Source organism: Notamacropus eugenii, chromosome 3, assembly GCF_028372415.1.
Source record: "Notamacropus eugenii isolate mMacEug1 chromosome 3, mMacEug1.pri_v2, whole genome shotgun sequence".
Classification (NCBI taxonomy): Eukaryota; Metazoa; Chordata; class Mammalia; order Diprotodontia; family Macropodidae; genus Notamacropus; species Notamacropus eugenii.
In genome coordinates this window covers 264,083,171-264,110,753 of record NC_092874.1, presented here as the reverse complement: position 1 = coordinate 264,110,753, position 27,583 = coordinate 264,083,171, and the positions used below count along the sequence as shown (strand labels likewise).

Here is a 27,583-nt window from a genome sequence, read left to right as displayed (position 1 = left end):
AAGACTAGAAGTCAAATACGCTTGGGGAAGGAGTGGGGGAGGGAGGGAGAGAATGCTTTGTATTTCTGTGGCAGTTGAAGTTTTCCAAATTATTTTCCTATCAAAAGTTGGTCTGTCATATTTGGAGGGACTGCTGAATATCTATTCATAGAATCTGTGTTCAAACCATAGGTCTATTGACTATTTACTTGGAAATTTGCCCCCTGAGGACCTCGTTTTCCTTGTCTGCAAAGTGAGGTAATTAGACCAAATGAATTGTTTTCAAAACATTTATTGTTTGTTGCATATATTTATTAAGTTCAAACACTGTTCTAAGCACTGAAGATACAAACAGAAAAGGAAAACCATCTTTGCTGTGGAGAAGCTCATAATTTTAGGGGACTCCACACAATCTAGCTGACTTCCAACAGTCCCTGTAAGTGGAAGATCTGCTGAAGAAGAGTGGTTTGCCATTTCCTTCTCTAGCTCATTTTACAGATGAAGAAACTGAGGCAAACAGGCTTAAGTGACTTGCCCAGTATTACATAGCTAATGAGTGTCTTAGAACAAATTTAAACTCCGGCCTTCTTTGCTCTAGTCCTAGCACTCCATCCACTGAGCCACCTAGCTCCCCAATATTTCATATCTACCGACTAGAATCTATTGGGCTGCTCACAGACAACTTTCCATTTACATCCCGTGGTATTGAATGTTAGCACCTGAATGGACTTTAAGTGTATTCTTGTGCAATCACTTTTAGACGTTAGGAAACTGAGACCATGCACATACTAAATGCTTTTTTTCTCCCAATATTCATTGGCCATTTCTCTATATTACACAGTTACAGTCTTTGCAAAGGATTTATGTCATAGTAGTACAAGTGGATGAATGCTATCAACTTAAACATAAAACACCATTCAAGTCCACAGCCCTAGGGCATTAGAAGCACACTTGATACCTTTCTAGTAGGCCTAATAAGTAGGTTACAATGCTTAGTACAGATCTGTTCTACAGTTCTTGTTTATATGACCTTCATTTTCCAAGTTCTGTGGGACACTTAAAGCAAAAGTTCAAAATATATTTATTGGACTCTCCTGTTTAGACCGCTTCACTAGTTTTGAGGGTAGGTACACAAGGGAAATCAATACAGTCCCTACCTTTTAAGCCTTCCTCAAGGTTTAAATTATTACATTACATTAATACAATGAACATATTTTTAATTGGCTATTTCTTCAAACATTCTGAGATATCCACAGAACCTGGAAGATCTGCATCTTAACATATATTTGTCATAGGCATTGCATTTCACTTCAGAAGATGAATAAAATGAGGCTAATAACTGTATGACAGGAGATACAACATTTTATAATGGAAAAGGTACTGAAGTCCTGGACTCAAGTACTGGACTCAAGTCTGATCTGTGACAATTGGATAGGAAAATATGGATTTTCATTTCAAGGAAGTTATATTTGGAACTTAATATACATCAGTTAGGTTGAAGGTATGAGGATTTCCTCCGGTGAGGCATATTTGAGTCTATTTACAATAGGATCACTGAATTTTAAAATTGAAAGAGACCTCAGTGACCATCTGGTCCACCCAAAACCCAAAAGAAATCCCATTATGGTACACACAAATCCTGGTCATCAACGTCCACTTGAAGGCCTTTAAAAAGGGTGAATATTTTACCTTCCACAGCACCCTGTTTTTAACTTTGAATGGTAATAAGGGTCACAATATTTTTTCTCTGACATTAAGCATCAATTTGTATCTTTGCAGCTTTTACCCATAACCCCTAGCTATGCTCTCTATGACCACACAAAACAAAGTTAATGCCTTAAATCTAATGTTCTGTAAAAGTCTTTCAAATATTTTAACATAACTATATTTGCCCTCTGAGTTTCTTCTTCTCTGGACTAAATATTTCCCAGGGCCTTTTGTCTAGTCTCCATTCGATGCATTCTCAAGTCTGTTTACTATCTTTGTATACTTTTCAAACTATCGATGTGGTACTTTGAAATGAAGATAATATTGCAGATATGGTCAAATCAAGGTAAAAGTCCAATAGGCTATTCCCTCTTTACTATGGAAAACTACATTTTTAATGCAGCCCAAGATTTAATTACCCATTTTGATTGGTTACCTTATACTTTTAAATGATAATGATGTTGTGCTCCATTAAAATCCCCAGATATTTTTAGACCAGCTACTGTCTACATTTCTTCCATTCTACATATATGAATTTTTTATCTAAGTAAAAATAAAACTTTTCGTTTATTCCCACTGAATTCCATTTCATTTGATTCATCCCAGTGTCCAACCTGATCCTGACTTTTTGAATCCTGAATCTGAAACTGTGGGTTATCTATCCTTTTCAGTTTTTGGTCATCTTAAAATTTTGTAAGCATATTATACATGCCAATGCTAAAAATCACAAGCCAAGAACAGATCCCATGGGCACTTCCCTGGACACAGGAGTTTTACATGGAGCACAAAGCTTCTCTTTGAATCCAGCCATTCAATCAACCGTGGTTCATATAATTGTATTATTGTCCAGTCTGACTCCTTTCGTCTTCATTTGTCCATAAAATGATTAGTAGATTTTTTTCAAATACTTTGCTAAAATCTGGTTAAGTTTTAGCTATAATGTTCTTGTAGTTACCTAAAAAAGAAGAAAAAGAAAGAAATAAAGTTAATCTGGCAAGATCTGATCCTAGTAAAGACACATTGGCACTTTCCCTTTGTACATGTTCACTCACCATAACTTCAATGATCTGTTAAGAATTTTCCTATGAATCAGTGTTCAACTCCTTTGCCTGAAATTTTCAGATATCATTATTCTCTTATACTTTCAGAGAACTGGAATATTTACTCTTCTGTAGTCCTGATCTATTCTTGTTCATACTGGTATTACGTGTCAGAGACAGAATTTGAACGCAGACCTTGCCCACTTCAAGTTAAACACATCATTAAGTAAATCAAGATTTAGAAGGAAAATTAATTTTGAGAACTGAATAGTGACTACTAAAATCCAGTGGAAAGGACATAAATAGATGACACATTAAATAAGGAAAGCAATTCCTCAAATGTCTATTGCTAATCTAATCCAAAAGTTGCACTAGAATCCTGCTTGGTTTTTAGCCTTTGGATTAGAATTATGAGAGATAAGAAACTATGAATTCTCAGAAAGTTTCAGTTTTGTTTTCTTTAAATTACTCTATAGCATATAAAAATATCCAGCTTGAAGACAATCATCAGTAATATATATCCTGATGGATGCTAACAATTTTTATTTCCAATAAATTCATAGATACTCAATGCCTATAGTTCATACGTCAAAGAAAAAACGAACAAAAAATGAATATGTAATAATTTACATACCCAAGTACCAAGAAAGGTAACGAGATTTGTCAAAAAAGACAAAGATTTAAATTAAGCACATTTGACTTAATAATTTACCTTCTTAGTACTAAGTTGTTGCATAAGATGTAGTTATTTTGTACTTCAACTGAGTTAATAGAATATAATACTAAAATATTCCAAGGAATTCATGATACTCTCAATAAAAGACTTCACTGTGTTGGCTCAGAAAAAAACCTTACCTATTCCTTTACTCCTTGTTTCATTTCTTACCTAGATGTTCCAGAGATTGTCCAACAAAAATAAAGTTGTCTGAGATCATCAATTGAAGTAGCAACAAATATTTATTCAAGGTGAACTGTGTGTTTTAAACTCTCCAATATTAATTAAAGATCTGGAAGTCATAGCAAAGAGGAAACTTAAAGGGAATGATGACACAAAGCCAGAAGAGATGACTAAGGTAGTGGATGACAATTAGATTCTCAAAAAGACCTTGACAAACTGGAATACTGAACTGACCATTGAGATTAAGTTTAATAAGGATGTAAAGATTTGAACTTTGTTTTAAGAAATTAGCTTGTCAAAAATAAAAGAGATGAAGCATAGCTACATAGTAGTTTGTTTCAAAAAAAATCTGGGGGATGGAGGATGGGTAGCATTAGACTACAAATTCAATATGATATCTATGCAAAATGGCAGCAAAAAAAAGCAAATTCAGTCTTAGACTGGTTGGTTGTCATACTTCTTTCTTGAAGAGGACCAAAATGACATCACTATGCTAGAGTCAAGTTATTGCTAATCTACCCTAAGATCCGAGGGGAGACCATGATCTTACTCTAGACTTACAATTAGAAGGTATTGTCAGAAAAAAAGTGACCTCAGATGTGATGCAGTTGAAAGACAGTATGACTTCCATTTGGGTGACCTGGATTAAAATTCCACCTTTAATATTTAACATCTGTGTGACTTTGGCTGTCACTTAACCTCATTGGTTCTCCATTCTATCCTCTGTGAAATGTGAGTTCTGGACAAGAAGGTCTCTGAAGTACCTCTCTGCTCTAGGTCTATGGTCAAATGATCCTATTTGCTAATTGAAAAATGGTATCACATGACTTTGGAAATGCCATCATACCCTTGTACTTATTGTCCCCTTCTGAGCAATACAAATCAACCAAGAAATCAATTAAGAAGCTTTTACTGAGTGCATACTATGATTCAGTCACTAGGCAAGGTTCTGGGAATATAAGGACAAAAATGAAACAATGCCTGCCTTTTAAAATATGATGGATAATTGGAGAGGAAATCATTCTATCATGGGAGATTAAAAAAAATTAAAATAAAAGGGAAAAAGGAAAAAAAATCAAACGAAAGACCGAAGAGTATCTGTACTAGGCAATAAGCCTATGTTGAATGGTTAAATATTAGGGAAAGAATTTGGAATATATTTCTTGTTAAATTTATCAAGATCAGGGGTTGGGAAATGGTCGCTCTCTGATTCTACGAAGGCCCCCAAAAAGATAAATGATGATTAGTCTGTGTCACTAGGGTCTAAGGCAAATAAAACACTTTCCTGACAGCGAGAGCCATTAAACATCATTTTGTGCTCTAAAGGCATTGTGGAATCACCTTCTCTAGAGAATTTTTAATAGACTTAAATGACATTTGACTGGTTATTTTAGAGGCAGACCTTTCTGAAAGGAAGATAAGTCAAACCTCATAAAATTTCTCCTGACTCTATGATATATTTTAAAAAATCAAGCCATCTTTGCCATTTTACTCTTCACTAAACTTTTTTTCTAGAAAAATGAATATTAACAGCCCTTTACAGACAGATTTTGTAAAGTGAGAACAAACTGCTATCTTCCTATGAGATAAAATTCAACTCCTTCGGTTGTCATTTCAGTCCTTCATACAGAAAACTCTAGCTTTTTCACTTTCCTCTTCCTTTTGTACTTAGCATTCCAGACAAATGGAACATGGAACTGTTCACCATATTTCATCCTTTATTTTCTACTTAGGTTCATTCTGCCAGTCATCCTCAGAGATAGAATGCACTCTAACCTCAATTTCCCATTTCAGGATGCATATTGTCAGAAAAAAAAATTATAGTTACAGTATAGACATGATTATTTGTAAAGATGTTCAACTTTATCATAAAAGATTTCTGAAAAACACCAGACTGAAAAATTGATGATAATTAGCCTCCCCAATTAGACTTAGACTGTCTTCTCCATTATATTGTGATTTCCTTGAGAGGGGGGATTGTCTTTTGCCTTTTCTTATATCCCTAGCACTTAGCACAATACTTGGTATATAGTAGGCATTTAATAGTTGGTTATTGACTGACTAAATGAATAAATATTAAGGAGATGAAACAATAGCCACAGTAAGGTGCTCTATTCAGTCTAGGACTACATAATATGATAGTGTAAGAAGCTTGTGCGTGTTGACATCCCCACTGTAGGGTTGGGTGTTGGGGGTGGAAGCCAGCAGGAAATGTAGTAAATGTGTCAGAAGCCTACGGATGCTCTAAATGGGGCACATTAATGCACATTAATGTAATTAGTTTTTAAAGCAATTAGTTTAAAGCAAACCAAAAAGTCATTGAATTATGCAGACTGATAAACAGTTATTTTAACAATAGTTATGCATTATTGCAACCCTGGATGACTAAGGTGTACTCCAGTAAGATGATGCTCCAAATTCAAGGAAACTTTTCTCCATAAAGTCAATGATACCAGAAGATATTCTACACAATAGCAGACTATAAGCAATATCTACAATGGCTTCTCATTGTTACCAGAAATAGGAGCCAATACTCATTCAATTACAATGTGTTTGTTTGTTTTTTTCTCCCTTTGTAGTTCCTTTTGTCCTGATATTTTAACAGTTTTAAACTATAACCTTCACCAACTATGCATATTGTTTCAACCAATAGTAAATCTACTGGGTATATATCCTAGATATGGAGGTGGGGAACCTGTGGTCTCAAGGCCACATGTGACTCTCTAGGTCCTCAAGTGTGGCCCTTTGAGTGAACATTTGTTCTGTGAAGCTTGGATTCAGTCAAAGGGTTGCACTTGAAAACCTAGAGTGCTACGTGTGGCCTCAAGGCTGAAGGGTTCCCCACCCCTGCTAGAAAAATCAAAGAGAGAGATAAAGAACACATGTCCTGAAATATTGCTGAGCAGTATTTTTGTAGTGCAAAAGAATTGTAAACTGAATAGATTCCCATAAATTGGGAAATGGCTGAATATATTAGGGTTTATAGATGTAATAGAATGTTATTGAGCCCAGCAGAAATGACAAAAGGGATGGTTTTAGAGAAGTCTGGAAGTACTAATATAAACTGACATAAGGTGACAAAAGAATAACTAGAGCAATGTATGATTGTATAATGTATAATCATCATAGTATTGTCAAAGAAAATAGCTTTGAAATATTCAAGAACTCTAATTGATGCAATCACCAGTCTTGTCCAGAAGAATGATGATGGACTATGGTAGAAAGGCTGTACATCTCAGTACCCTCATGCAGTTCTTTGAATGGTTAAGTCTTTAAAAGATGATCAATTGACTTCCTATGGCTTGAAGTCCTCATGTGTAGTGGTAGTGCCAATAGATTCTTTACTAATTTTTTATTGGGTAATTAACTATCAGAATTATTTGGATTAATTATATAAATGCTCTACTGAAGAGTGAACCAGATTTTTTTGTCTATCTCTGTCTCTGCCTCTCTCTCTTTTGATCTGTCTATATCTATCTCTTTCTCCCTTTCTCTATATTATGTGTCTCTTGCTTTGTCTCTATCTCTGTCTCTCTGTCTGCCTATCCCTCTCTCTCTCTGTGTCTCTGTGTGTGTCTCTCTGTCTCCCTGTCTGTCTATCTCTGTCTTTCTATGTGTCTCTCTCTGTCTCTATGTATCTCTCTGTCTCTGTCTCTGTGTCTCTGTCTCTCCCCACCCATTTCTTCAAATAAACTATCTTTTATGTTAAAATGTCCTTCTGAATACACTGATCAATTCTTGTCATCCAATTTCTTGGAGTGAAAGTTTTCATCACAACATTGGAAGATACACAAAGGAAAACATACTTAATTCTGAGTCATTTGGAAATATCAAACAAGAATGATGAGTCAAAGATGTCCTTTAAAACCCAGATATTAAATGTACCTATGGGGTCCTCTAGATGTGGCAGCTCTCTACACCAAAGTATATAGGCCAACTTTCTGTGATTTAATAGTTAATTCCCAGACAGAAGACTTACAAAAGTGAAGCATCACTTGCCCAGGGTCACCCAGCAAGGAAATGTCAGAGGGAGGAGGTGAACTTAGACCTTCCTATCCTCTGTCTCAGCACATAATCCACTATTTGACTGTGTTCCTCTATATCCTCAAGTACATCTGCAGTTAAAAAATAAAACAAAAGACTTTACCAAAGCTGTGCTATTTGTTTGGAAGAAAAAGCAAAGCAAAGAAAGAATGGATGGTGTGTAGAAGAAAACAATCTACTTGAAAAATAAGTATCAAAAATGGGACAAAAAATATGTCATGTGGAAAAAACACATTTTTCTTCAATGTGTTCTGAAAACTAAAAAGTGCAACGCTAACTAGTAACAGCAGAAAGATGGTGTTTCAAGGTGATATTCTCCAGCTGTCTGCTACAGCAGACACTCTATGGGGTAGAGTCAGAAATAAAACAAAATATGTAAATATGATTTCGTTTGAAGGGTTTTGTATGTTGATTTTGACATTTTATTCATCTCATTTTATATGATGTCTGCCAGTGATTTTGAAAGAAGTACATACAGTAAGTATGACAGCAAGAATCCTTAAAACCTTAAACCAAGAAAAATCCTAAACAATCATCTAATTCAACCCTCAGATTTTACAGATGAGTAAGTGAGGTTCAGAGAGGTTAATTAGATTATACACTTATTGAGGGCAGGGATGATCTTTTGCTTTTTTTTTTTTTTTGGGGGGTATCCCCAGCACTTACCACAGTGCCTGGTACATAGTAGTAGGTGCTTAATTGATTAAATTTCCCAAGATCATATGAATAGTTAATAATTTAGTCAAGAACTATGCCTCCTGACTCCACCCCACCCCCAAGCCTAGTAGTTTTCGGAATAGTTTTATAATCAAAGCATTGACTTTTATTCCAGCTTTTACTCTGCCTTTATGCAGTAATACATGAAGGGTTGAACTAGGTGGTTTCTAAGGTTCCAACCCAACACTTCATCTTGGATTTTATGATGTTACAGTTTCATCCTGCAAAAGCCTCCTTACCTAGTGGCCTTGAATTGTCCTGTGGTCTCTGGCACTGAGTATTCTTGGGTCTCTATGGCATATATCCTGTGGTGTTCTGTGTTCTCTTCTACCATGCCTTGAGGTACAAGATCAGCCCTCTCCAAGTACATTTGTCTTAGAAAGCTGATTTGATAAAAATAAATAAATAAATAAATAAATAAATAAATCATTTACTATGTTCAAGCTGGATTTATATCAGGAATTCAAGGATTAGTCAATATTAGGAAAGTTAGGGGCGGAGCCAAGTTGGCGGACTAGAAAGACACACTTACGCAGGATCCTCCCCACAGCCTATAAAATACCTGCAGAGAGGGACTCTCAACAAATTTTGGAGCAGTAGAAGGGGAGAACAACAGAGTGGAGGAGATTTCCAGCCCATGGTGACCTGAAAGGCCCACAGAAACGTTGGTTGTGCCGAGCACAGAGCCTAGCCCAGCCTTGGCCCAGTGGCATGGCACAACGAGACTCTGGGAGGAGGACACCTTGGGGGCGGAATCTCCAGTACTAGTAGCAGGGCCTCAGATCCCTCAGCCTACAGGTGCCAAAGGTCAGTGATGGGGTTTAATCAGCAGGCCAGGAAGGGAGAAGGGCTTTCCATAACTTCAGCAGCAGGCAGCGGCCACAGAGCCTGCACAGCAGCCCCTAAGGAAGCTCCATTGTTGGAGTGTAAATGGAGGCCCTGGGCAAGCTGGTCTTTGTCTCACACTGAATGGTGGCCATGCCCATCCAGCTTATCTGAAAATCAGCCCCCAGTGCTGACTTGGGAACTGAAGGCCAGGTGGCTGTGGAGAGGCAACTACTAAAATTCTGGACATAAAAATACCTCTCTGAGTCGAGACCAGTACATGCTTGATTGTGCCACCTTGGAGGAGCTGAGATCTCACAGATTCCCAGAGTATATCCAACTCTTGACAAAGGACCCAAAAGTCAAGTAACTGGTTGGGAAAATGCCCAGAAAAGGGAAAAAAAATAAGACCATAGAAGGTTACTTTCTTGGTGAACAGATATCTTCTCTCATCCTTTCAGATGAGAAAGAATAATGCTTACCATCAGGGAAAGACACTGAAGTCAAGGCTTCTATATGCCAAACATCCAAAATAAGTATTCGATGGGCTCAGGACATGAAAGAGCTCAAAAAGGATTTTGAAAATCAAATTAGAGAAGTAGAGGAAAAATTGGGAAGAGAAATGAGAGAGATGCAAGAAAAGCATGAAAAGCAGGTAAAGGAGACCCAAAAAAATGCTGAAGAAAATAACACCTTGAAAAATAGGCTAACTCAATTGGAAAAAGAGGATCAAAAAGCCAATGAGGAGAAGAATGCTTTCAAAAGCAGAATTAGCCAAATGGAAAAGGAGGTCCAAAAGCTCACTGAAGAAAATAGTTCTTTCAAAATTGTAATGGAATAGATGGAGGCTAATGACTTTATGAGAAACCAAGAAATCACAAAACAAAACCAAAAGAGTGAAAAAATGGAAGATAATGTGAAATACCTCACTGGAAAAACAACTGACCTGGTAAATAGATCCAGGAGAGACAATTTAAAAATTATGGGACTACCTGAATGTTGGGATTGGAAGCTCAATTCCGTGTGGACGGTCTCGGGCGGGTAAAAGTGAGACTTCTAAATCTTAGAGTCTTACGAGGCCCTCCATGAACAGCGGGGATTCGAGAAGGTCAGACTGAGCTAGCTCGGCTAGCTCGGGTATTTCCTCCTCTCCCCGGGAGATACGTGATGGGTGGAGTCTCCCTGCCCTCGAGGTTGTCCCGGATCTGGGCACACTATTGTTATCTAACAGCACGGTATTTAGATGCAAACTGTGCTGCTGAAGGTTAAGTAGGATTGAGGAAGCCTGAAAGCTCTCTTAGCACATGAGGAGCCAAGAGGACAGTAGGCTCCGCTTCTTTTCTTTCCTCTCTCCCCTCCCCCTCTCTCCCCGCTTGTACTTCTACTTCCAATCCCTTAAGATCTTAGCATCCTTAGGAAATCTCCCCCTCTTTCTCCTAAGGAAGACCCCCCTGCACTTGTAACTAGACCCTGAAATAAAGCTCAACCCTTGCTCAACTCTGGAACGTCCTTTCTCTCATATGAGCATCCGGTTTTGGCCAACCGAAGACCTCGGAGGTGAGGTAAGAAGACTCGGGTAGCCCACACAGGCCTCTAGGCCTGGCACCTGAAAGCCATGATCCAAAAAAGAGCCTAGACATCATCTTTCATGAAATTATCAAGGAAAACTGCCCTGAGATTCTAAAACCAGAGGGCAAAATCAATACTGAAAGAATTCGCCAATCACCTCTTCAAAGAGATCCAAAAAAAAAAACTAAGAACATTGTGGCCAAATTCCAGAGTTCCCTGGTCAAGGAGAAAATATTGCAAGCAGCTAGAAAGAAACAGTTCAAGTATTGTGAAAATACAATCAGGATAACACAAGATCTAGCAGCTTCTACATTAAGGGATAGAAGGGTGTGGAATATGATATTCCAGAAGTCAAAGGAACTAGGACTAAAATCAAGAATCCCCTATCCAGCAAAACTGAGTATAATACTACAGGGGGAAAAATGGTCTTTCAATGAAATAGAGGACTTTCAAGCATTCTTGATGAAAATACCAGAGCTGAAAAGAAAATTTGACTTTCAAACACAAGAATGAAGAGAAGCATGAAAAGGTAAACAGCAAAAAGAAGTCATAAGGGACTTACTAAAATTGAACTGTTTACATTCCTACATGGAAAGACAACATTTGTAACTCTTGAAACTTTTCAGTATCTGGGTAGTTGGTGGGATTACACACACACACACACACACACACACACACACACACACACACACACGCACATGCAGAGCACAGAGTGAATTGAATAAGATGGGATCATATCTTAAAAAAATGCAATTAAGCAGTGAGAGAGAAATATATTGGGAGGAGAAAGGGAGAAATGGAATGGGGCAAATTATCTCTCATAAAAGAGGCAAGTAAAAGACTTTTTCAAGGAGGGAAAAAGAGGGGAGGGGAGAGAAAAACGTGAAGCTTACTCTCATCACACTTGACTCAGGGAAGGAATAAAGTACATACTCATTTTGGTATGAAAACCTATTTTACCATACAGGAAAGTGAGGGAGAAGGGGATAAGCAGGGTGGGGGGGATGATGGAAGGGAGGGCAATGGGAGGAGGGAGCAATTTGAAGTCAACACTCTTGGGGAGGGACAGGATCCAAAGAGAGAATAGAAGCAATGGGGGGCAGGATAGGATGGAGGGAAATATAGTTAGTCTTAGACAACATGACTATTATGGAAGTCATTTGCAAAACTACACAGATATGGCCTATATTAAATTGCTTGCTTTCCAAAGGGAATGGGTGGGGAGGGAGGGATGAAGAGAAGTTGGAAATCAAAGTTTTAGGAACAATTGTCGAGTTCTGTTCTTACTACTAGGAAATAAGAAATACAGGTAAAGGGGTGTAGAAAGTTATCTGGCCCTACAGGACAAAAGAGAAGATGGGGACAAGGGAAGGGAGAAATGTTAGAAGAGAGGGCAGATAGGTGATAGGGGCAATTAGAATGCTCGGTGTTTTGGGGTGGGGGAGGGGAGAAATGGGGAGGAAATTTGGAACCCAAAATTTTGTGAAAATGAATGTCAAAAGTTAAATAAATAAATTTAAAAAAAACATTAGGAAAGTTAACTCAATTACATTAAAATACAACAACAACAACAACAAAAAACCCTTTCAGATCCATTGGACTTCAAAACTCTTCATTATGTCATGCTGTCTCTCATGGGCTATAAATAACACATGAATATAGCCCTTTATCAGCAAAAGAGCCAATAGGAAGCATTTTTTTCTCCCAGATGGAAAGAGAGACTTAAAGGCTGATGGGAGAAAGAAGCTGAGGTACTAGACAGGAAGGTCCCAAACTATGGAACTCTAGATTGGGAATATTTGTGAGGTAAGAAGTTAGTCAATTTCAAGGGAAAGGTATTGCTACTCTCAGTGTGAACATGAGCCATGAGGACCTTGTCTTGTTCATCCACCCTATAAAAAACAAAAAATGCTCCTGGGTAGAATTTGCTGTCACTCTGGGACTGTGATTTTTTTCTCTCTTTATTTTCTCTTTCTTCTCTTATTCATCATTGAAGAGGCATTGATTACCCTTAGAATTTTTTGGTTCCTTCATATATTGTTTATTTGCTGTCTGTGCTTTTATTATAGTATTATCTCCAAATAAAGAAAAGCTGATATTGATTCCATTCTAAGAATTTTCTATAAATGATTGGACCATACTATGAAGAAGAATAAATGGAAACTTCTGGGCCAATAGGCCTAGATGTAATCTCAACCTTGTATCGTATGTATATTTATACGATTTATATTATATTATTATACTATATAATTTATATTGTTTATATTATATTGTAGTTCTCTGCTTCTATCTAGAGACACAAAAAGGAGTTTTATGCAGGTGAAAGATACAAGGAGATAAATCAATCTTGCTCTTATCCTGAAAAAAATGAAGCTTTATGCAAAGGCATAAGCCAGTATACTAGTCCTATTGGAAGAATCACAGGCTGATTCTAAATGGCACAAGAAAGTATGGCAAGAGCCTCTTTCTTAAAAAAAATAAATTAAATTAAAATGGAAGTAAATTATTAATATGATTTAACTTAAAATAAAAGACAAAGGACACGATAGCTTTTTATACCTGGAGAAATTCAGGTCAAACAGAGCCTCTGGCATATCAGTCATGAGGAGGCCATTAAGAGAATTCCTCTGGAGTCAAGGTTGCACCTAAAAATACATCTATCATTCTAGTTCTTCCTGTCTATATAGCCATCCTCCTCCCCCAGGAGAAAAAGCATTAGTTGAACCAATCTAACCTGTGTCAATATAACACTGCACCTGTGATCTAATCAATAAGTTTACTCTTTCCAACACCACAGATCAAAAGCCTTATCCTTTGTCCGTTTTTCCCATGTCCCCTCCTAAGTCAGCTATAAAATATCCATCCAGTATGTTGTAGATCATTTAAAAACCAGCCATCTATCAGTTTAGTACTCTGGTTGTATTTCTGTTTTTCGATTTTGCTACAGAAATTTCCTACTTCCTTTACTTAGCATTCATATATTGTTTGATTTATCTCCTTATACTAGTTAGGCAAATATTAACATTATTCATTAACCATATACAAAGGATAGTTTTATATGTAGGTAGACAGAGATATGTAGGTAAGTGTATATAACGTATATAGGAATGTATGCATGTGTCTGTATAGGTATGTGTATAGATAAATAGGTGTATATATGTATATTTATATATGTATATATAGGTTTATGTGTATATATGTACATAGATATATACATGTGTGTATATATAGGTATGTGTGTATGTGTATGTATGTATATGTGTGTAGGTATGCATATGTGTGTATGTATGTATGTAGGTATGTATATTTTGTTGTTGTTTTTGAGTCATTTCAAACAGGTTCAATTCTTTATGGTCTCATTTGGGGTTTTCTTGGCAAAGATACTGTGCTCTATCTACTATACCACAGCACTACAGGAAATCCCCAGCTGAGTACTTTTAAGATAACCCCCTTCACAGGATGCAGGTCTTTTCTAATTCCTTTCATTTTTTTTCCATCTTATAGAGTGTGTGTGTGTGTATGTGTGTGTGTATGTGTGTGTGTGTGTGTGCTTGGGGGAGGGCATCCAAGCTGATTATTTCACCATCAAAGGGAATAGCCTGTATAGAAGATTTTTTGACTGATGGAAGTCATCAATTTGTTTGTAACACAGCATCATAGATTTAGAACTTTTGAAGCAACACTCCAAGGCTAACAGGCACCTTTTATGGGATAAAGTCTTAGGAATATAATACCCTAATTACATGGCAAGAAAGACTTCCAGAGCCCTTCTACTCCAACCCACTATTTTTACAGAAAAGAAAGTAAAAAGAAAGTGAGTTGTATAAGACCACACAAATTGTGGTTGTTGAGTTGTTTTTGAGTAACGTCTGACTTTCCATAAGCCCATTTCGGATTTTCTTGGCAAAGACACTGGAGATGCTTCCATTTTCTTCTCCAGCTTGTGTTACAAATGAGGAAATTGAGGCAAACAGGATGAAGTGACTTGCCAAGCCTTCACACACCTGGTAAGTGTCTGAGGCCAGATTTGAACTCAGGAACATGAGATTTTCTGACTCCAAGCCCAGCACTCTACACTGCACCATCTAGCTATCCTCAAATAGCTACCACAGGTAGCAAATAGCAAAGTCAGGAAGTTCTGATTTCAGATCCTCTTCCCTCTTCCGTTTCAATGTCATCATGCTCCCCCTATGTAGTCTTAGAACACTGTTTTAGACTAAGAGTTCAAGTGCCTTACTCAAAGTCCTACAATTCGTAAATGTCAGAGAAAAGTTTCAAACTTGGGCCTTTCTGACTACAAGTTCATAATACTAGGGATATGGAAAAAAAATATTAATGAGTACATTATGGTAGTCAGAGAATTGAAAAGCTTTCTTGGGGTTCTAATTCTGATTGGCCATGATTAATTAAATTCTGGTATTTTTTCCACCTAAAAACTCAAAAAAAGAATTACATGCTTATAAGCTGTCCCATTAAGGTAGATTTTTATCATACTTCCTCAAGGTCCTAACTACCCATATATTGACCTAAAAATACTAGTTGCCAGATATAGAGTTTGCTTTGGATTGTCACACATTTATTCACCAGTGGCACCTACTGGGGGAAAAACATCAGAACATTTCTTTTTTCTGGATTCCTCCTATGTTATTGATGAAAGAATATGCATAGTAGTTTAATGTTTTAATGATTGCCATCAAAACCCATCCAACATCAGTATTCTAATGATAGTACTACATGGCTGTGTATCACGGAAAAGTAGTCTTCTAGAGTGAATAATTGCAAAAACAAGGCATATATTAACAACTTGGTCTGTATCAGACACTATGGGAGGTGCTGAGAACAGAGAGACAAAAACATGACAGTCCCTGACTTTTAGAAGCTTCTATTTTATTGGAGGAATAAGTCTAGTATATAGAGAAGAAAATTCAAAGATTACATATTACAAATGCCAATCAATTTCCCCAAAGTGGGAGGAAGATAAGAGAGTATTAAAAAATGAGAGGAATTAGAAAAGACACTCTATGTCCTATGAAGGGAGCTCTCTTAAAAATAGGCAGCTAGTAGTAGGAGTGACCAGTGTGGTACAATAGAGTGTAGTGTGTAGTGCGTAACTTGTCAAAGACCTGGATTCAAATCCTTCCTTCCTCCTCATTGTTCAATGTGTGTGTGTGTGTGTGTGTGTGTGTGTGTGTGTGTATGTATGTATGTAGCAAGTGAGAAGGAACATGAAATATTCCTCCAGGGCTTCATTCCTTTGAAAACTTAGAACAACATAATTTTCCATTGTTTTTAGTTGGATCTACTTTTGAATAGCATCATCTTTGGTTGCCAAAATCGCTGGATCTTTATTTAGAAGAAGGAGTAGGAAGGGGAAATGCCCCTAAATTACTTATGTCATTCTGAAGGATTCCTTTGAATTTCATGCTATTTATATTCAACCTTCTTTTCTAGATGCTCACACGTAAGCCTCAAATTCTTCCATTCTCACAATATTCTACAACTCATCACTGACAGAACAAAGTCTTTTTTTTTACTTGAGTAAAATTTTCCATCCCCAAAATTTTCCATTGATGTTTCAGTGCACATACCCTATTAAGAGAGGGAAAGCAGTGATTATTCATAATCTTTTCAAGAAGAAAAAGCTTTATCAACTTTCTTCTAGCATAGCTAAAGATGTACTATTATTAAATAGCAGGAACTGGCTTTCCTGCAATGCACATTGTTAAGACTTTTCTTTCTTTGTCCCCCTCTTTCATCAAACATATATGCAGCACAAATATTGCTCTAAGAAACTCCTTGTTGTTACTAATATGGTTCTGTCCAACATATTAATGATTATAATATACTGCTTGTGATTTTAATCACCATTACTTTTTTTTTTTAATTCCCTAAGGAAAGCTCCCTGAAGGCAGGTAATTTGGGGTTTTATCATCTTATTACTATTGCACTGCACAATTTTCTTAATAAATGTTATTGAATGAAAGTGAACTTGCTTTGAATTACTGCATTATATTGAAATGAATAAGAATATCCCACATAGCAGCAGCTGCAATAACTCTCCTTTGCATTAACAATTGAAGGCTTAGAAAAGCATTTCCTCCCCCCAAAACAACCAAGAGCAATGACAATCCATGAGTCGGGAGGTACAAATAGTCTTATCCTCGATTCATAAAAAAGAAAAGTAAGGTTTAAAAAATTAAGTAAATATACCCCCCGGACTCCTGAATCCCAATTCTGCCCTCATTTTATGAAGTGATAAAAGTGGTGGTCATGCACTTTTGCAAAGTTTCTTAAAATGTAATTTTAAACCTCTAAGAAGCATTTTGTTCTCCATCAAAGACAGTATCTTGTGACATCTAAATAATTTGAAAAAATTCATCATCATCATCGTCATTATGACTAGTATTTATATAAGACTTTAAGATTTGCAAAGCACCGCACATATATTCACATAAGCATATGTGTATACACACACACATACATAGTTTATCCTGTGCAACCCTCATAACAACTCTGAAAAGTAGGTGCTATAATTATCTTCTTTTTTCATTGAGGAAATTGAAGCAGATAGAGTTTAAGTGACTTTCCCAGGGTCACCTAGGTAGTGTTGTTGTTATTCATCCTTTATTGTCTAAGAGGACCAATGATATCATGGGTGAAGTCTTGACTTGTGCATGAATTAGATTTAAGTGAGGCAGAGTTGCACAAAGTTGTCATCCTCACTCTCTCTTCCAGAGTCATCAAAGTCCAATGGGAAGACTGAAGTCAAGATGACCTTTGATAGCCCAGGATGCATTGGATGCCCTCAGAGGCTTTGAGATCTGACCAGACTCTGAGCACTCCACAGCATCTATTTCAGCCAACTTCATGATACTGGACCAAATTGTTTTCAGCTGATCATTTTAGTGGGGGAAATCTTCACATGATTGGAAACATCCCCCTAACCCACTGCTGGGTTTGAGGACTCTCAGTTTTCCTCAGCCTGGTTTAGCCCATCTTCCAAGACAGTTTTATTGTATTGTGGCTGCCATATTGCCAAAAGTGGCAGTGCTCCTTGAACACCCCTTACGCCTAGCTGGTAAGTATATGAGGATGGATTTAAAGCCAGTCTTCCTAACTCCATGCCCAGAATTTAACCCACTATACCAAGTAGCTTTCTTTATCCAGCTTTCTATAATGTGCATAGGTAAGGAGAAAAACAGCATATGGTGATAGGAGAGAGACTAGATGGATAATTTAGATGTTATTATGACTATGATATTAAAAATTTTTAAAAAGCTATGCTGGAAATAAATCCATCCTATTTTTCACCTCCACAAACTGAAATATCAAGTCTGTATCAGCGATTGCAGCTGATTTCATAAAGCCAGTGACCTCTACTCCACAGTAAGAAGACCTTGGGTGATATAGACCTCAAGAAATGAATATCAACAGTTAGAAATGTGGCTGGAAACACAGTAGTAACCAATACAGAAGTTCATAGGTGTCACATAAGTGTAACATGCAACTCTGCTAATCAAGTGACCTTCTGTGCTTCTCATGAGCCAAGGTTTCCAGGTGATCATTAACCAGCTCTGGATAAGGTGATTGGATGAGGCCACTGTTTGCCATGTTCAGTGGCATTGTCCTCTAATTACTGAGAATCAAATGAATGGATGTGACAAACAGAGAGTAAAAGAGGGTGTGGGGAAAGAGAAGAGTGAAAAGGTTACCATCTCCAACTTATAATTACCTCATTATATTATAAAGATGAGCTAATAGCCTGGACAAACCATTAAAGTTAAAAATCTGTCCATATCCCTTATCCTTTATGTAATAATATAATTGCTGGGCAAGGGGAATTGTTATGTCCTTTCTTTAATCAGGTCTGGGTTTTTGTTTTGTCTTTAGATTCTTTTCCAGGACCTAAGACTATTTATTTTTCCCAAGCACAGTGAATGTGAAGGCGCATTTTATGAGACAGATGAGACAGATCATTATTGAAAAGGCAAGTAAGCCAAAGTTAACCCCTGTCCATGGAACAATGAAGATGTGATGAATGATGAGAGAGTAAATAATTGACCAAGCTAGGGATGTGAGGTCCAAGGAATCAGAAATGTCTTTTAGAAAGCAAACCAATTTATCAGACAACAAATTCTACTGGATTAGCATTTATGGACAAATTCAAAACAGGTGCATGATTGTGTCAAGGAAAGGACAAAATAAGTAGGATTATCTGTAGTCTTCTGCTATCTATCTGGTCTCTCTACTATCACTGTATACTGTTCTCCTCTTTACCTATGCCCATTCTAGAGAGATGGATAAAGAAATTATTGCATTACTATCAATCAGTTTCTAAAGGAAATTTTTTCATTATTCCACTAAAATTTCTGAGGAATATAATGACATAAAATCATGCCCAATTAAATGGTATTCAAGGGATTCTATAAGTATTCACCATTTCCTATCAGAGAAAGATGATTTTATGATCTTATGATAAAAATAAATTGGGATTTCTGAATCAGATGTACATATGCATATATACACACTATATATTTGTATGTGTATGTATGTATTTGTGTGTGTGTATTTATATATATAATTTGTAAACAATAAATGAGGAGTATTCTACTATTTCTTTGAAAAAAGCATTTATATGATGCTTTAAGGCTTACAACACACTTTGAAATATTAGCTCATTTTACTATCACAGTAACCATTTTACATATGAAGAAACTGAGACACAGAGAGATTAAGTGACTTAGCCAAAGGTCACAGAACTGGCAAATATCTGAGGCTGTTGAACCTAACATTTCCAGAATCCAATACTTTATCCACTCTGCCATTTGGATGCCTGGACACACAGAGAGAGGGAGGGCAAGGGCTGGCGAGAGGGTGAGGGAAGGGGAGCAGAAGAGGAGGGGAGGGCAGTGGAAGGGAGAGGGCAGGGAAATGAGAGAAACTAGTTGGCACAGTGGTTAAGAATATTGGATCTAAAGTCACAAAGACTTGAGTTCAAATTCTCTCTCAGTCATTTATTAGCTGTGTTACTCTGCACAAGGCATTTAACCTCTCTCAGCCTCAGTTTCATCTCCTATAAAATGAAGGTAATAGTTGTCATCTACCACACATGGCTGTTGTGAGAATCAAAGGGGACAATGTATGTGCACTGTTTTGTAAACTTGAAAGTGCTGTATAAATGTTAGTCATCATCATCATCATCATCATCATTTTCATCATCTTCATCATCTTCATCATCATCATCTCCTTCATCATCATCATCATCATTTACCCTAGCATTTGTTGCTCCATGTATTCTAGCTCACTAAATGAACTATTTCTCATTTCCCACCCATATTCTATATTTTTCCTGCCCCTGATTCTTTATATCTGTTATTCCTTTCATTTTGGGACACAGCATGAAATAATGCTGGATGTGAAATTAGGAGGTCTAGGATTTTATTCCAGTTTTACTCCTAATTATACATGGGATCATCATTCAAACCCCTCAACTTTTCTGAAATCCTTCTTCCACATCAGTAAAATGTGGGGTTTATAGTAAATCACCCTTAGAGTCATCTAAATTATATATGTGTGTGTATGTATATATATATATATACATATATATATATACATATGCATGTGTATATGAGATTAGGAAAAGTGTAACTCACAATCACACAGAATGTTTATCTGCACTTGTTTCTTCTTTTTCTTGCCTTATTCCATCTCAAACCAGCTATAAATCTCAATCTAGAATGTCTTTTCTTCCTTGGAAGGGTCTCCCTTTCTTGATGAATACTCTGTGAGAGAAGAAGAGATTTCTTAAGATGGAAGGAATAAGGGAAGCAATCACAAAAAAATCTGAGGATTATTCAGAACTACAGACATGTTGAGGAAGCTGCTTCAACCTTCCCCCTGACTTTGATCACTTACAATCCTAAAGACAGCTGAGGATTATTTTCTCTCCTTGTGGAGCTAAGATCTTCTCTGTCTTCCAGTCTAAGAAATCTTCTGTTTTTCCCCTTGGAGATCCTTGGATCTATTCTAACTGTACAACTTCTCTGATTTCTACAGACTGCTTACTATGGGAAAGAGATCTAATTATTCTTGATGAGCTTTTGTATAACAACATTTCATATGAAGCCAATCATTCTTTCCACTGAACTATTGCAATAATCTTTGGTCTGTCATCCTGCCTCAAGTCTCTCTCCAATCAGGTCCACACTCTATAGGCAATTAAATTCCAGTGGTTCCGTATTGCTTTCAGAATTAACATTAAAATTCATTGCTTAGTTTTTAAAACATTTCACAACCCACCCCTTTCTTATTTCTCCAGTCTTCTTATACTTTGTTCCCACCCATTTACTCTATGATCCAATGACAGTGAAATTCTTGCTCTCCCATAACAATCCATCTCCCTGTTTCATGCCTTGTCACTGTCTGACCGGCCCGGAGTATTCTCCCTCCTTGTATTTGCTTCCTGGATTTCCTGATTTCCTGAGACAGCCCAAATCCTATATCTGAATAAAACCTCCTCCCTCTTTCAATTCAAATATCTTCCCTCTGGCATTATCTCTAACTTGCCCTGTGTGTCTGTTCATTGTACATCTTCTCTGTACATATTTGTGTGCATATTGCATTCCCCCCACCCTCCCCATTACAATGTAAAGTCCTTCAGAACAGTGATCATTTTTGCCCTTCTTTTCTGTCACAGAATTAAGCACAGTGACTGAAAAGTGTTGTTGTTCAGTCATTTTTCAGTCATGCCCACTCTTTGCGACTCCATTTGGGGTTTTCTTGGCCAAGATAATGGAGTAGATTGCCATTTCCTTCTCCGTCTCATTTTACATATGGGGAAACTCAGGTAAACAGGGGTAAATGACTTTCTCAGGACCACATAACTAACAAATGTCTGAGACAAGATTTGAACTCACCAAGATTAGTGCTCCTGCCTCCAGGCCTGGCATTCTATCCACTGCACCACCTAGTGACCCATGACAAATAACAATTGCTTAATATATGTTCATTAATTTGTGCATTGAATTTGACAGGGATGTGCCAGATCTCAAATCAGATATCTCTCTATAACACACATGGAGGCAGGTTGTCTCCATTTAGACAACTATTAAACAATCCTAAATATATCTATATCCTTACATTTGTATTTATTCTTATATATTTATGAATAGAATTATTAAGAAACAGATACTATTGTTTTACATCTACAAGGAAATAGGCATAAGTGTCCTTGTAACGTCTTCTTTTTCCTTAACTGATTTTATGCCCTTAGAGAAAGTTCTGACCCACCCCATTCCATCCCCTTTACAACACACACATGTTAAAAGTTCATAAAAAATGAGGGAAGGAGAAAAAGGAGGGATGAGTTTTGTTCCTTGCTACAGGAATAGAAAAATACATATGAAACAAATCATTTCTCTGGTTCACCTAGTTAATGCGTCTTGGGATTTATATTAGCTTGACATTCATCCAAATGTGATGTCTTTTCATAGTTAGAGTGGAACATAGATTTTTACCTGGAAGTGACCTCAGAGTCCACCTAACCCAACCTATTCATTTTACAAATAAAGAAACTGAGGCCCATGGAGGTTAATTGGCTTGTGAAAGGTCACTCAGACATTAAGCAACAAAGATTGTATTTAAACCCATAACATCTGATTTTAGTATTCTTTCTTCTCCTAATCAATAGGTAACATCCACTGCATTAACTGGTATTTCTTCTCTCTCAAACCTGGTGGTTTTAATGTTCCATACTAAAAGGTATGCAAAGTGTGACCAGTATGTCTTCTATTTTTCCTTAAGGAGCTTGCAACATAATGGGAGATGAGAACATATAGACAAACATGTTCAGAGTAAGCTACATTCAGGATAAATAATGCACAATTAATGGGGAGAAGGCACTAGAATTAAGAGATGTTGGGAAAGGATTCCTCTAGATTTCAGTTGAGACATACAGGAAATCAGAGAGGTCAGTAAATAGAGGAGCGAAGGGAGAACATTCCATGCATGAAGGTGGGGAGAAACTAGAGAAAATGCCTGAAACTGAAAGATAAAATGTTTTCTTCGTGGAGGAGCCAGGAGGCCAGGGTCACTGAATTGAAAAGTAAGTATTGGAGAGTAAGGTTTCTAAGAAGCCAGGCAAGGTAGGAGGGGAGTAGGATATAGATAGTTTTGAAGGTCATGCAGGATATTTTGTATATCCTGAGAGGGATGGGAAGCCACTGGGGTTTATTGCATGATCTGACTTGCATTCGTAGCTGAATGTAGGATGAATTGAGGTGAGGAAAGAATTGAAACGCAGACTCTCTAGCAGGCTAATCTATGAATACGGTCATGAGGGCTACATTAGAGCGATGGCAGGGTCAGAAGAAAGAAGGGAGAGTATTTTAGAGATGTTACAAAGGTAAAATCAACAGCTTTGGCAATAGATTGGATATGGGGATGAGAGATAATGAGGAGTCCAGGATGACTCCTGGGGGTTGTGAACCTGAGCAACTAGGAAGATGGTGTTGGCCTCTACAGTGATAGGGGAGGTAGGAGACTGAGAGGGTTTGGGGTAAAAGCTAATGAGTTCTGCCTTGGACATATTGAAGTTATCAATTTATTTACAAATCAGTTGCTCTTTGAATCTTATGTTTTGTTATATTTCCTTTTCCCCCTCCATTTTACTGTACTTGGTTGAATTTACTGCCTGAGCCTTTTCTGATGTCTTACATTTTGTATTCTAGTCCACTAAAGCCTTTTAAATCTCAGCAAATCCTCCCAGGGATGCTTGCCCCCAAATAAAGCTGGATTTCCCCAAATGTAGTCATTCTTCATTACATGTAAACAGATGCAGTTCAATTTGTTGTTGCATTCATATGAAAGTTGAACCGTGAAACTCAAATACCTACACAGCCATGACCCTAACATAGGGCTTTAAGAGCCACTGCCATCTAGACAAGTAAATGACGCTCTTTGGAAACTATTATTATACTTTGCTATAAAAATCAAGAACAATTGTAAAAATGTTGATTCACTGTAATCTAGTGAAAATTGCTTCACTTCACTGCTAACATTATTTCCCACAGCTTTTACTCACCTAGATGTGCTTAGCCTTAAAATTTAAAGTTAAATACTTTCCAATGGCACATGTGTTATAAATCTATTTTTTTATTAATAGAAAAACTGAATCAAAAACTTCTGGTATACATAGAGATAGTCAAGTAGACATCTGGTACCAACCAAGTCTATGTAATCATAATTCCCTCTGAATCTATGAAATTTCTGGTCAATTTCAACTTTTCTTGGGCTGACATTGGGGAACTAGGTGAACTGTTGGGCATTATTTTTCCATTTATTCTGTTACAGAATGCCTTATATTTATGTTGCTTAAAAAAACATTAAAACACTTCTTCAAGTTAACATGAAAATATTAAATTTATGAGATTTTTTAATTCACCCTAAAATTTTGATCAGAAATTTCAATTAAATACATTTTCATGTATGCTAATACCATGGCTCCCTTTCATATTTTGTCTTCCTCCTGAATTAATCCCATATGCTAGAAAAAATTCAGTTAAATCATAATAAAAGCATTTCTAATAATCTTACAGAAAATGGAAAAAAATTCTTCCTAAGGTATTTTGTCATTTAAATATTTTAGAGACAATGTTATCCGTAGAGAATAACAATTTTAAAAATTTTTGAATGCTATGAAAGAAAGGTATCACAGACTGCATGCAACCCATAACATTCCTGAGGGTTTCCACAAAGCAGATTAAAATGTAATTGAGAAATGATTAACAAAATAAATAAAACATAATGGAACTTAGATAATCATAGCATGTGGTTTTCTAAGTCAAAATGCTACCCACAAGTATTGTTAAGTACAGTTTAGTGAACCAAATTTGTTTTTGAGTTCAGCACCCATGTTATAGAAGACCAATCCTCTTCTAAAAAAAAATTCCAAAAGTGTCTCTAGAAAGGAAGATGGGCTATTTATGTCACAAGATCAAGGGATAATTGAGAGACAATCTATGTACCATACTGGTCCCCACAAAATATTGATCCGAGGAAGGAGACAGAAAATTGTGTGAATCTACCTAATGAGGACTCATGGTGGTCAAGGAATAAGAAGTTTAGAATTTGGTATCAATTTATGGAAAATATTAGTAATGTCTTTCATTTAGTCAAGGATAACACAAACACACACACTTAACAAAAAGTCTAAAAGCTTGTTTGTACTCTGAGCTTACAGTGAAGGACAGAAAGCGATGGAGGGAGGTATATGCTAGAATCCAGGATTCCTGGTAAATGGGGTATGAAGTAATAGAATATATCCTGGTCCTCTTGGATACCAACCCTGTTACTTTGGAGGCAACCCTGGCAGGTTACTCAGCTTCTGCCTATAGTGGAAGATAAGGACAAAAGTAAATATATTGATGAGAAACCAAAGAGGTTTATTACTCATGTGTCAGCAGAACAAAAGCCTGACAAAAGTTCAGTGTACTACCCTGGTGGGGACAGGAGTACAACAGAAATTCCAAATCCAGTTTAACCTTCTAATATGGTCAATTCTGGTCAAGGCATGAGTGGTAGACACAGCCTACCCCCTGTATGTCATTATACAAGAACAACAGGTCAGGCAGTATGTGCACACCTGGGGGACCTTCATGAAGCCCAAAGCCAGAGTTTACATGGGAGTCTAATTAAAAGTCAAGATTGACTCCTAGGAGATGACATGTGTTGGTCGTCTCATGACAGTAACTGCCCAGAAGGCCTGAGAACGTACTGATATCCAATATCCATTCAGCACCCATAAGATACAAAGCAGGGGAATAAGCCCAATTCTGGTTAGTCAGCCAAGAAGTGAAGTGAAATAGATACAAAGCTAAGATCAGCACCCAAACTGGGCTACCAGAACATGAAGTCAAACATGAAGTCAACAGAATGGGAAATGATCCCAACAATCCCATCTAGAACTGCAGCAGCAACATCCAGGATAAATAAGGAAAACTACCATATGAGACATACTCACTTGGTAGAACCCGCCCCTGGCACAAAGCCCAGATATAAGAATTGAGAATGAATATATGGGTAAATAAACAAATTTAAAAAAAAAACATTATATCTAAATAAGAAATACTATATATTAAGAAAATGATATGAAATAATTTTAGAAGAAATTTCAGTAATTCACTTGGATATTGCTGGACAGTGTCAAGTTGACTGACTAATATTCCATCTTTTTTCTCCATCCTCCTTTCTGGATAGTGGGGAATTGAATCCTTTATAGACTTTTCCTGTCTTCTCCCTTGGAATTTTTTATGGTATGATAGATTCTTTTTTTTTACGTATCTTTTCTCCAGAGTGTAATTTAGGCTACATGAAAAGTAATTACTCCCAGATTCACAGAGTTTTTATCATATAAAAATATTAAAGTAATCATGATAGCTCAAAACCCTTAGTTTGGAAAGTTCATAACAGTCAGATGTCTAGCTCTCAGTTTAACTTAAAATTTTATTTATTTCTGAATAATCTCTGGCTGCCTGTTTGAGACATAAAAAAGTTATTATATAGGAAGCATTTAGGCAAAATAGTGAGCAGATTGTGAATTGGCATCTGTTATTGGACAGGCATGAGAAGAAGTTGGAGAAAGAGCTTCTAGAGAAACTTCACTAAGTCCTTGACAAAGTGAGTACAGCCAATGAGAGTCTAACGATCATTCTCGCTCATTCCCTCACCTAGTCCAAATGCAACAACATCTTTTCCTGGATTATCTTTCTCTCTAGTCCCAACAACAGCAAAATCTAGATTACCTTTCATCTCAACATAGTGAAAGCTGCGGCTGAGCTATCTTCTCCATGTTCACCTCCATGAATAATGAGCTTATGGTGCCAAACAATAAGCATCTCAGGGGAAACAAAAAAAAAAATTCTAATGGAGTAAGAAACAGAACAACAAAAGAAAAATTTTGCCTTCAAAATGTGAGATAGATTTGTAATTTTGTTAGTGTCCAGTTGACTCAAAAGAGTAGTTCTTGTTCCCTTTAAAGGCATATCTAACTTGGACTTTATACCATAGGTAGATATGTAACTTTGTTAGTGTCCAGTTGACTCAAAAGAGTAGTTCTGGTTCCCTTTAAAGGCATATCTAACTTGGACTTTATACCATAGATAGATTTGTAATTTTGTTAGTGTCCAGTTGACTCAAAAGAGTAGTTCTGGTTCCCTTTAAAGGCATTCTAACTTGGACTTTATACCATTAATATACAATTTGGAGTGTCTTTAGAAACATTATAAGTGGCCCTTAAAAGAAACTAGAAAAGTTGTTGTATTTTCACTTGAGTACCAAAATATGTTCATATGTTATTAGGCACGTTGCACTACTTGATTTTTTAGGAATGAAATTGTGATTGCAGGTATTATGCTAATGTTACTTTGCTTATTTATAAATAGCAACATTAATTTCTTTGGAGGTCTGGAATACAGGGACTTATGAACGTATGATTTGTTGCTTCATAAATGGATATATTTAGGATAATGTTAGTCCAAATGGAAAGCCCAGTAAGAAAAAGAAAAGGCAAAATAATTGACCAAGGTGGGGAGGGGGATGGCCTTGGAGAGGAATGATTACTGTTATCTCCTGCCTCTGGCATGCATTTTCTCTGCCTAGATTTACATTTAGAAGGGTGCATTTAAAAGCAATTTCCTTTCATAGTTTCTCTCTAGAGACCATCACCCAGGAGCAAGGAAAGATTGTGCTTGCAAGTAATCACTATTTGGCTGTATTGTGTTTCCCTAAATTTGTTGAACTCAGAAGC

General features: G+C 36.8%; 1 long non-coding RNA gene across 1 annotated transcript; it reads right to left on the bottom strand.

The window, feature by feature from the left end:
* Nucleotides 1-255: 255 nt before the first annotated feature.
* On the bottom strand, nucleotides 256-26,836 carry LOC140534440 (uncharacterized). Its single transcript, XR_011977305.1, has 5 exons — nucleotides 26,580-26,836; nucleotides 21,696-21,745; nucleotides 20,433-20,561; nucleotides 8,625-8,768; nucleotides 256-2,641 (listed from the first exon to the last, which is right to left on the bottom strand). It is a non-coding gene; the product is annotated as an uncharacterized lncRNA (long non-coding RNA).
* Nucleotides 26,837-27,583: the final 747 nt, after the last annotated feature.